This window comes from Achroia grisella, unplaced genomic scaffold (assembly GCF_030625045.1).
Source record: "Achroia grisella isolate CSIRO2021 unplaced genomic scaffold, CSIRO_AGI_Agris_v1 utg478, whole genome shotgun sequence".
Taxonomy (NCBI): Eukaryota; Metazoa; Arthropoda; class Insecta; order Lepidoptera; family Pyralidae; genus Achroia; species Achroia grisella.
In genome coordinates this window covers 478,256-490,966 of record NW_026712882.1, presented here as the reverse complement: position 1 = coordinate 490,966, position 12,711 = coordinate 478,256, and positions in this window count along the sequence as shown.

Here is a 12,711-nt window from a genome sequence, read left to right as displayed (position 1 = left end):
GCGGGCTCGTGTCTAGCCACTTACGCCGGCAACGCTATGAATAGTATGGCCATATGTCTAAAGGATTGCGCTGTCCTATTTTTATTATCTAGTTCCTACATATTTTTTCTCAGATACGGACGGATAAAGGATAAAGAGATTTTCCTTTTAAAACTAGGGTTGTTTACATTGTGAAGTTTTTTGTAAGTACCTACTTTTAAAGTCATTTTTCATTACAATGTTTTAGTTTTTGTTAGGTAATAGACAATTATCCGATATAGGGTACATTAATAGGTGACATTGTGAACTGCTGAAGTTATGGTAAAAGCAATATTTGCTCATATTTAGTTGGGTATATTTAATTTATCAGATTTTTGTAGAGTTTATTTTGTCAACTACATTGCATCCAAGTCCTACATATACGTATGATCTTAGTTATACTTGACGTCATAACTACTGATACAAATTAAGTCATATTAAAAAAATGTGATAAAAGAACACTAGACTGTTGATATATGTAATATCAACATTAATACAGGAAAGGTGTGCAGCACGATAAATTAAAAATTATATGTAGTATTTAACCGATGATAATTATTAAGAATTTATGTAAAAATTGAAGTCAATCATCAAAAAAATTGTGTTCATGATGAACACAATTTTTCGACGAGTTATCTGATTGTGCTTTCACAAAATCACTAAATTTCGTAATGCTGAAGGCATTGTTATTTCTTATAAATCTATACGATAAGGTGCTATTTATAGATGTAGATGATAGCATAACGTGTCTAAGTTTTTCATTATTATTTTCATTATTTTTCATTATTATAAATTGCGTCCTGAGTATACTATTCAGCGTTAAAATACAAAGTAAGGCAAAATAAAATACATAACACTCCCACACACTCATACAGACACACACGCACGCAGAAACTAAATTGAATAAAATAATAATTATAAGTTTAAGTTTACATGTAAATTAAAACTGTTATCCTTGTTTTGGGAAGGAACTGACTCCTGATATACAGCTCATGCTAGTTTGGAAGTCAGGACTGCATGAAACTGTACACTTATGAAGGTTTAAATAAATATTATTACTATTATTATAACAAAACCGAAATATGAAAAAAATAAATATATTCAAATGTTTCACACTGTCTCTAGTAATATTATCTTATCAGTGCTAGTAATGTCCAATCTACAATGGTAGTAAGGTAGTCGCAGTACCATGACTGGTTTTGCTGGAGAAATACTACCGGAGGAAATACTAATTTTCAATTATAGCCCGGAAACTACTGGAGAGTACTATTTCAGTAGATGTTCTGTTTAGTACAGATAATATTCAGTGACTGCAGACAACGTAATTAAACTGCGATCATTTAACGCTTTATATCAAATTTCTTGTAATAATGTGCATATGTCTGCTCTAAAACCTATTTATGAACTCACTAGAAACTACGGTTCAACCAAAAACTAAATACCTACATACGAGTGTGTTTACGGTTGAGTTATTCGTTGTTCTCGACGTGGATGCTCAACATAACAAGATTTGTGTCGCAGGGAAAACCCGAAATTACATAGTGGCTGCTTTGAGAGGCATACATACCTTGCCGAGCAAACTTGCAATGTCATAATACCCGGTTTTATGCCATATTTCTATAATAAAATATGAAATCTCGCTACTGGGTTGTTACGATGTTTTATGCACATGTATGTACGTATATAATACTATGCTATGGTGTGTATTGATGTGGTAATTATCAATACATTTAGTATCCATTCGTATCATTACATTATTCTTGAAACTAAGCCAAGCCACATCATTGAATAAAATATAGGACTCCGGCTGTTCGGATCACACCAACAGCCAATAATGGCGTTAAAAACGCATATTACACATTTACAGTCAATTTAAAAGTGAAAGAGATTAATAAACGACATATTCAGCTTAATAAAGAAGAACATTCAATTGATTGACAAAATAATAATAGTATAATATTGTATATAGTAAAATAAAATAAAGTAAATAATAATAAGGATGTAAGTAAGGTAATGCCACTATTACATAACACTTACGGTAAATAAATCAGTGCTAGATGATTAGACTGTCCTAAATATTATTCATTCTATCATGACAGGTCTTCATCACCCACTGACAGGAGATGAAAGAGAATTTATTTCATAAATATGATGAATCTATGTATGATACATCGTTAATTCAGTAATTTCTTTATTGAATGCTTCAAAAGACTGCAATGGTGCGAAGCTAGATTGGATTGTAAGTTTAACAATACTCGATATTGTTAAACTTAAGAATATAGTTGCACCTATTTCTAATTTTTAATAAAAATACTTGACATATTTCGCGGCGATAACTGTGTAAATTTGGGTAAAAGTATCCTAGTATACAATAATAAGTAAGTAAGTATTTTCTAGATTATGTACCTTACAATCTATCTGTGAACCAAATTTAATTTTAACCATCCAGTAACTTTGTGTAAAAGATTATCCATTTCAACTCACAATAACATTTATAACAGATACTAGTAGAATTTAATCCAACGAAATTATAAAAAGAAAAATTACACAAAACTGACTCGAGTATGACCTAGATTTTATGGTAAACTTAACAATACTGTAAAAACCTAAGTAGGCATAAAACGCACAGTGAACAAAGTGTGCCAAGTAATGAAAAAACTCGCAGAACGGTAACTTGTAACAGCTAAATGGCTCCTTTTGTAAAAGATCTCCTATTCATTAGGTATTATGAATGCTCCGTGGTACTTACATAACTGCAATTATTATTGTTTTTTTATTCCATTGTTAGTTATTGCAATTTATTCTTATAACATTGTTTATACTATATTCACTACGAATGATAATAAAGTGGATGATACGTGATAGCAACTCACAAATAGGTTTATTTGAACAGCGTTATGAATATTACTTAGTAATGAATTAATGTTCTTAAAGGTACATAATATTTAACATCTTTTTGTTGGATCAAATTCCAGCTAAAACATGCAATATTTAAAAAAAAAATATTGAATATTAAAAAAAAAATATTGAACTGTAAATGTTAAGGGATATTTTCTCAAAGCATTCGCTAAGTATTTTTCCTCAACACTCGCCATTTACACTCCTTATTTGAAAAAAGTGTTACAAGATTTTGTAAGGATAGAAGGTTTTTTTTGCCAGTGGGGATAAAAGAAAACTGTACCTACCCTCGCGGTCGAAGTGCATTTATTTACAAATCACGTAAAACGATTGCATAAAATTCAGCGAGGTTTTCACTCTACTCGATAAGGTTTCAAAAGCAGTTGTAGATACGTATATCAATACGACGTAACTATTGGAAACTGATCAATAGTGCTCGGATTTATGACAACAAATTTAGCGAGTTGAATGTTTATTTATTTATATATGAGTTTACTACATTTTAAACATAATGTTGTACAATTTACACAGACCCTATGCTATATATGAAATTTCAGACAATTTACAAAAAAGAAAAATTAAAATACAAAAACATTGATATTTTTTTCAAATTAAGAAAATCACGGGATCTTACATTTTATTTTTATTTATTTGACGATATTTCGGCAGTGTTAAAATCGCGATGATCACAGGTATCTAAATTGAAGACCAGTGGGTAGGTGGTAAGTAAAATTATGGATAGATATATTGGTCTACCGTTTTACTGTTTCGTTTGTTGCTAACATTTTCATATTAGATTTTAATATTGACACTGATAATTTAAATACCAAATAATGACGTCGCAAAGTAGAAAATTAATCAATTTAATATCTTTACGATTTTCAATGAACTGTGTACTCATTTATGAATATTCTACGTATAGAAAGACGCTGTATATACACTACCGAGATCGTCACAGTTAGAATGGGTTTCTAGAACCAGTCAGTTCATGAATGAGAAGACATACCTGTCAAAATCTTTATGTTTGCTTGAGGTCTTAAAGGTCGTTTAGAGGTAACAAACAAACTTTCCCGATATAACATTAATGGCGAAATACATAGAAATCCAATATAATTTGCATTCATATCAGATACACGGATCACCGTTTATTTTAATTACGACAAGATTTTCTCACCTAAGATTGTACTCATCCATCATATCATACCCGGTCCGGTTTATAGCGGTTTGATCCAGTTTTATACATTCTTTTGAGACGCGATAAATTGCAACTATAATATGCTTACTTATTATGAGTATTTACTATATTTTTTATATTACAAATAACTACAAAATATATAAATACTGATGTACACATGTATTTTGAGATAATTGTGTCACGAGAGATCTGTAGATATCAGCCGTACCATATACTGATAGCAGAAAATAACTGCTTAATACTATACCTAATACTGATACCATGTAACAACCACAAAGAGAAATGGCAGTATTTTAACATCACTGTAATATTACTTACAAAAATATGTTGTGGTACCTCGTTTTGTTTTTGGTACAGCACAATATTTCTAGAACGTTCTTTTACTCAGGTACAATACATGATAGTAATAATGGGGCGGTAAATCATCCTCTTATGAAAATAGCGCTCCATTTACAAATTGCTCTGAACGGGTAGGTACACTCAATGAGAACTTCACAAGAATTCGTGCGGTTGTATAAATTTGAATAAATGCCTCTAGATGCGGGGTGCATGGCTAACGTGACCACCTGTACCGCTTCGGGCGGGACGGTTTCAGATTGTCTGTCCCTCTGTTGCTAAAACAAAATAAATTCCTATTTAGCAAATGATTTTGTTAGTGTCTATAAAAGAAAAAAGAATACAATAGCGCAAATCTTGCGATTTACAATTAAGAGAAAAGTACAAACACACAAACAAAACATTAAGGTGTAGAAAAGACTAATAAACAAATGAGCATAAGAACAGTACATAGAAGTAAATATAAATATATTGTATTAAATTAATACACACTTTTGTAATGTTTTCGAACGGATACGATAATTAAACAGGTGAGTTTCATACTCATTGTTCTTATAATTTGCATTCGGAAAGAGTGGGAGAAAAAAAGAGATCAAAAAGTCTCTAAAATTAAGTTAATTTAAATATGGAATGTTTATATTTTATTTTATTCTATGTAAGGTTTTATATTTCTGTCTTTATGAGATGTCCCACTTTGACAACGGATCTAAATGGTCACGTTCTGCACAGTCGCTTTCATTCGGTCACTCTGCATATTTTCTCAACTTAAGGGATTCAAACACGAGATCGCGGATCAGGTCGATCGATATCGTTTCGCCTTTTGTTTTACATAATATAAGCTACTGTAATGGGACTATTTACATACATTTACTGGCAACCACTCAGACGTGTATGTATGTATATGTACCTACTGAAAAGGATACTGCATATCCAGTATAAAAACTACTACCATTGTTATATTATTTACATAAGATACTAGAAGTTACCTTCGATCTTGTCTGCACAAATGTTCATCCCCTATTTCACACCCTTCTGAATTCATTTTTGAGATGACAGATAGTCTATGTTGGTATTTGTGACACATTATATCTTTATAGACTATCGAAGCATGACGTCATAGTCGTCCGGAATGGCACATGAGGGACACAACGACCATCAAATGATGACGTGGATCCGTGGTGTTGTTCATGTATACATGAGACAGTTACTACTTATCATCCTAGTGGACAGTTAACTTATAACAGCAGTCCTTTGTCATTCTAATGACATCCAAAAATAACAATTTTCTTCGTAAAAGATTTTTTTAAATGGATGAAGTAATCCACCCTCCTGCGCTAACGGTTAACGGTTGCTGGGCACCAGTGGAGGATGATAAGATGAAAACGAGGTCAGGTCAGTTAGCCCATAGTGACAAATTCACCAAGACTGCCCACCCACTAGCAATGGGTTCATTTATAGACTATCGAAGCATGACGTCATAGTCGTCCGGAATGGCACATGAGGGATACAACGACCATCAAATGATGACGTGAGATCCGTGGTGTTGTTCATGTATACATGAGACAGTTACTACTTATCATCCTAGTGGACAGTTAACTTATAAGAGCAGTCCTTTGTCATTCTAATGACATCCAAAAATAACAATTTTCTTCGTAAAAGATTTTTTTAAATGGATGAAGTAATCCACCCTCCTGCGCTAACGGTTAACGGTTGCTGGGCACCAGTGGAGGATGATAAGATGAAAACGAGGTCAGGTCAGTTAGCCCATAGTGACAAATTCACCAAGACTGCCCACCCACTAGCAATGGGTTCATCAGTCCATATTACTAACAGTCCCCTATCCTCTCATAAAAAAGTAGGTGTAAAGAGATTAGATATAAATGATTAAAAGTATAAAGTCTGTATTTCAAATTAATCACTTAAGTAATTTTAATTAGATTTAAATTGATTTGAAATATCTCCTAATCTTAATTAAAAAGTCTAATACCGAACTGAAACATTATTAGTCTAATGAGAAAATTTCGTAACTATTTTAGAATTAGATTAGGTAATAATAATAAAGCTGTCATGAAACGTTTAGAACTAATATTAAATGTCAGTTTTATTACCTAATCTATGGCTAAAACTTTAGATTAAATAATTAATCTTGCCCAATTTTTCTTTATTTGATGGAATAATCAAAATTCCATTCGAATCATAGAGGGGCTAGAATAATACTATTTGTTGGCCAGTCCCGGCAGTTCCAAAGTGCTTCTATGTATATTTGCGAGTTTTTTAGACAGTAATATTTATAATTTTAATAATGTGTGAATACTCAGGCTTAGGCTATAGTTTAAGTTTAAGTCATTCTGGAATAATGTGCATGTATACATTTCTCACAACAAAATCTACTCTCAGAGATATAATAATAAATTTACAAAGATTTCTAATATTTGTGAAAAAATACAGAGCCTCATTTTGTTTGAAGATGCATTGAAATAACTCTTCTCATCGATTTTTCAAGAAAATAGCTCCAAGTAGTTCCATGAATTATGTAAATAAGTATATGGATCTATGTACATAAATACAGCAAATTATGTTCAAGTAAAGTTCATATTACATCTAACATTTTTATTGCTAAGTTTTTTTCTGTTCTATTGAAATGTGCTCCATTTCGATTTGTTCGGACGTGGGCAAGTGAGGTATAGGCACTTGTAGACCTGATGACAAGCGGTAACCGTCCTCTATGTGCCTGAACACTATTATGGAAATCATGCAAGGTTTGATGGAATCCTGTAATTTCACTATTTTATCTCATCCGAAACACAACTTACAAAGCAAGCTGCTTCCTATACATATATCAGCATTCCAGACTGAGATGAGCTGGTGAATTTAATGTTAAAAGTACCAATTATATAAATAATCAACCTACAAACTTGTCTAATAAAGTTATTTAAATACATCAAGAGTAATGGATTTGTGGACGACTGACGTAAGTTCGCCGTAACGCAACTGTACTAAACTATTTGGAGTAACAAATAGCGTTAACAAGAAAACCGTTGGAAACGGCCCTCGGCGTGGAATTTAGCGCCTTCTACTCAAACTTATAATGACATTTAGATATCCTTGTCATCGGGTCGAGGGAGCGCTCAACGCGGCGGCGAAGTCAGCCCCTCGCCTGCCTGTGAAAATTATCGGTGAATATTTCTGGATTTCCAACCATTTGACATGTAATTTACTCGGCTTCGTCTCCAAAATGATTCAAGGGTGTTATTGTCTGACGATTTAATGTTATTAGAAGTTCTCTCGGCCATTTTCCTTTGGTTAGATTGAAAGCGAACGTCATTAGAGTGGATATTTAATTTGAATGTAACACCGATAAGATTTTCCTAAGCGGATTTTCGTTTGAGATGCTATACTTGAACAGTGCGAATTATTCTCATCTTAATCATATCTAATGCTTTCTGTAACGGATATTAAACGTTATACACTGTTGAGATAACTTGCGTGTACTTGATTGTTATTGTTGTAACATCACAGAGATGTCGGCGTGAGTGTAAGGGCACTCCTATAAAAGCTCGCAACGCGTGTCGTCTGTGACACAAGCCTGGGGCGCGACATCCTGTTTGTCATACCACTATGACTTGACATATCACTTCCAACTATACACACTATATTATATTGCCAAGAAAATCAAGACTGAGATAATCAACGGGACGTGTAATTTGATACAGTAACATTTTGTGCCTTCAAATTCAAAGTAATACCTAAGTTATTATATTTAAAAGATATTATTTTACTTAGATATTGCTCTATTGTTCTATACCGCTTTGTTTGCTTATATATAATATTTTGTATAACAAATAGACGTGAATGTTATATTTATGATTGGCACGTAACTGAATACTAATAAAATAAAATACCGTGTCGATAAAATAGAAGTACGTTACGAAAGGAAAACTGTGAGCATAATTTCAAATTATTTTTCCGTGTCGTCAGCGTTTTGAAAATGCATTTTCAGGATGGATAAGCGTGAAATACAAAGCGAGCGGCGCTGTCGGTAGGTACTTCGGCTAAACGCATCTGCATTGTTCCATCAGAGCTACGTCGTACCCATTCATATCCAGTGTTTATGTCATTTAAGTATATCCCCTTAAAAGTTTTTAATTTAAATATTTAACTTAACAATGTATTACAATGTGAAATATTTATAAAAGTATATTAGGTATTTGAATTTCATCAGGAATATTAGTAAAAATAAAGTACAAATAATATAAACATGTACTTAGTATATTTAACAATTATATTTAATAAATTTGTTACATAATAATACTTACTAATAATAATACTTTTAGTAATTTTATCTATAAATTTGAAATTGTTTTTCTTGTCTTTAGATGTTTTCTTTCTTATCATAATATATGTTATCTATTGTTACATATTCCATGTTGTAAGTATAATAAATGAAATCGTTTTGCCTACTTGATATCTTTTTGGAGACGCTTTTGTACCGTGGAATATACGAGAAGAGATTTAAAAAAATAATATCGTCCTATGTACTAAATGAGTAAATACTATGACGTTCCAATTTCAAAATGAGTAATTTTTTAGAAACATTTAAAGGCTATTTGCAATCACAAACACAAATTAATATGTGTGCCATAACTGTGTAGGTAATAAGATATGATTACTATATATCTCAGCTTAGTTATTTTCTTTATTATCTAGATTGCTACTGATATAATGATTCAGTTATAATTTATTTATTTATTAGATGCAAGTATCTCTAACTTTTGATCTTAGTGAATAAAAATAAGTTGACAACATATTTTTCTTATTTCGCTTCGGACGGGTGCTTTTGTAGAAATCTCTAAGTATTGTGGAAGTAAATATCACCACTATTATTCAATTATAATATAGTCATCTATATATGAAAAATCAACTATTTTATGTGTTTATTTATAACAAACAAAAAACTATCTTTCACAATATTTATTTAGATAGTGCCTTTGCATAATATATTAATTATATATACTTTAATATTGTACCTTATCAGCTATTCGACTCCTACACAACTCTCTTGGAACCATTCGAAATTAATACTTACCTACGTGAAATTTACTATCATAGACCATCTATTAAAATTCTCATTCTATCAACCTACACTCGTACTCCATCCGCGTATGCAGTATTTTATTATCATCCACCAACTAAAAGCACAAACACAGCATTCATTTCCAAATAAACGTTGTTTGTAGAATCAACAAGAATCATGGTCATTTGTTTATACGAGTACATTTGGTTGAGACGTTATGAAACGTAGATGGGTATTTTCAAAAATATCTCCCTCACCATGACATCTAAGACTATTTATCTGATGACTACGAAATAAGAAGTATGTTTTGGACATCCCCTTGTAGATAAGATGAGATCGGAATTAACTCATTTATCTTAAAAAGCGAGTCGCTTCGTCCCATACAAATTCACTACCTACTAAAATATGCCTATAACACAATAGGTTTCTATTCAGTGAGTAAATTATCCGCAATTAAATTTAAATTTGCTCATAATGGTAGTCCGCAATAGGATACTACAGGCCTTATGGCCTTAGTACAGGCCTTATGGCCTTACTACAGGCCTTTATGCCTAAATCCATCTGTCGACATTTCATAATCAATTTTTTTTATATCGCTCGTTAAATTATAAATTGTAGATATTAACTTACAAAAAAATATTACATAATTGATTGTATAGTTAAAATTAATGAATCTAATGAATTAGTGAGTGAGTGTTAGATAAATAAAATAAATATGACTACTCAAAACAAACAAATGAACCAATCTAGTCCAATCTTAAAGCACCAGCATCAAACAACTCCCGGTTGTCCTACAATACGTTTGCAGGCAAATTTGTGAGTCGTCAATCGAGAAATGTCTTACCCACGGGTTATCTGCAATTTGAGATATCTGTCCGGCCCATTGTCAGCTTACTGACCCTCTACACTAGAAGTGGTTTAATTTTCTCCAAATCAAAGTAATATATATACAAACATATACCAATATATATACAAACATATACCAATATATATACATATTGGTTTATGCATATTTAACTGTGAATTGTTTTTTCAAACATTTTAATACAAATGACAGTTTGAAAATATCTCACTACCATAGAAAAATAGTACCTTTCTACTTCGTTAAGCAGTTTTTAATACCTAATTGACGTCAATTGGATTAACAGATTGCAGGATTAGTGGATAGTGGACACCGAAATAAATCTCTTTTACAAATGTACTGATGATCGCACTGGTGATAGTTTTAGTAAAAGTTTTGGTTAAAACAATATTATTTTTATATTTATAATTGTATCTGAATATATCAATGGATTTTAGCGTGGTGTGTAACACCTACACATGCAAAACTAATCATATATGTATATTTTATTCATTACATAAAATAAATGCCTGTTGGTTAATAAAGATGTGTCAGAGAATTCTATCATGAAATTAAACGATAATTAGTTATATACATATATATATATATATATATATATATATATATATATATATATATATATATATATATATATATATATATATATTCTTTATTTACATTAATTAATTATACTGTATGTATTAAAGTAAAATTTAGTGTGAAGTGGTGAGTGGGCCACAAACGTACAAATAATAACTGAAAAATATGTTAAAAAATAACTATATTTAATTGAATATTCAACAAACTGAACGAATTTTTGCTATGTAAAGAACTGAAGAAGATTTTATAAGAATAATGTACTATAATGAGGTCACGATTCAACGTCGGTGGAGGGCAACCGACCTACTTTGTTAAAAAAGTGCTGAGAACGTCGGGAAATGCTTTCTGCATCTCTATATAAATTCTGTTAAAACAACTCCGATGTTAAGCAGCATATATATTACATATACTACGTAAAACTAATTCTAAATATACAATCTACCACCATAACCGTTATCCTGAATAGGGTAATCAGAGGCTGTGACCAGAGCGGAAACACTACAATTATTTATTAAAAATCGGTAATAGTATAGGTATTTATAATTTCCAAGAGGGCTCACAAAGTAATCAAAAGTGTAAAAAAAGAAGTATCAAAATATTATAAATATGTATAAAATAGTGGACACGCTGCCAACAAAAGAATCATATTTAGACGTCACGGTGTACATAGCATTTTAAGATGTCCATATGTATACAACGCGACAGAGACAGTCGACAGCCATCTCCAGGTTTAATTTTTTTAGATTCGATATCCATATTTACTGTACTGGGGAGTCCGACAGAAACATAGATTGATAAAATTTTTGGTGTCAGCCAGAGAACTTCGGCCTCTTGGATGTAAGTCTTGAGTTAGTAAGCAACTAAGCCAATCTATAATTAAATTCTTATAGATAAATTACACTATATATAATGTGTATGTTGTGACTTGTCAGAGAGCATGGTGATTTGCCAAACCACGGCACTGGGGTCAAAGCTTTGTAACTATATCAATTAGGTACTCATATACGTATATTGGTAACATTCCAGGATTGCATGTCAAGTGTTGAGAATAATAATCAGGGTACATTAGTAGAGTAGGTCAATACCATATAGTCAATACCACATATAATATTACATAGTCAATACATATTGTGCTATATGAACCAGCATTAATGTCTACCCTATCTGAGATAACAGTCATGTATGTAGATATATGTATGGACTATATACCTATACTCTATTTAATATACTCTGATTATTCATACTTTGCACCATTCAACGACTTCTTAAACGTTTGCGGGACGTTGATCGAAAATAAATTACAGCAACGGAAATCCCTCAATTTATAAAGTTGTTCAATTGATGACCTGTCTTCACGATTGTATAATTTTTCTATTTCAAACATTCCATCTGTAACCGGCCTGTAAGGTTCTGTATTTTATTTATAATATGTTTCGAAGAATAAATAATAATATGTTTATTTAGGCCTCGCATTACATTACGATTTCAATGTGAACAAACGAATATCGTAATATAATAAGCGACCGTATCTGAAAAATACGACGTTACGACTTATTTAAAAGGGTTTGGAGTGGTTGTGTACTGTACTTGTAGTAAATATATCTATAAATGAAATGATATTGTGTATAAAAGTACTTATTATATTAGGATTTCATTGTATATTCGTTCAACTTCTTCCAACTACCTATGCATGTGATGTATCAGTGTATAGTAGCGGTTTGTTCTACTACAATAATAGAACTCTATTGG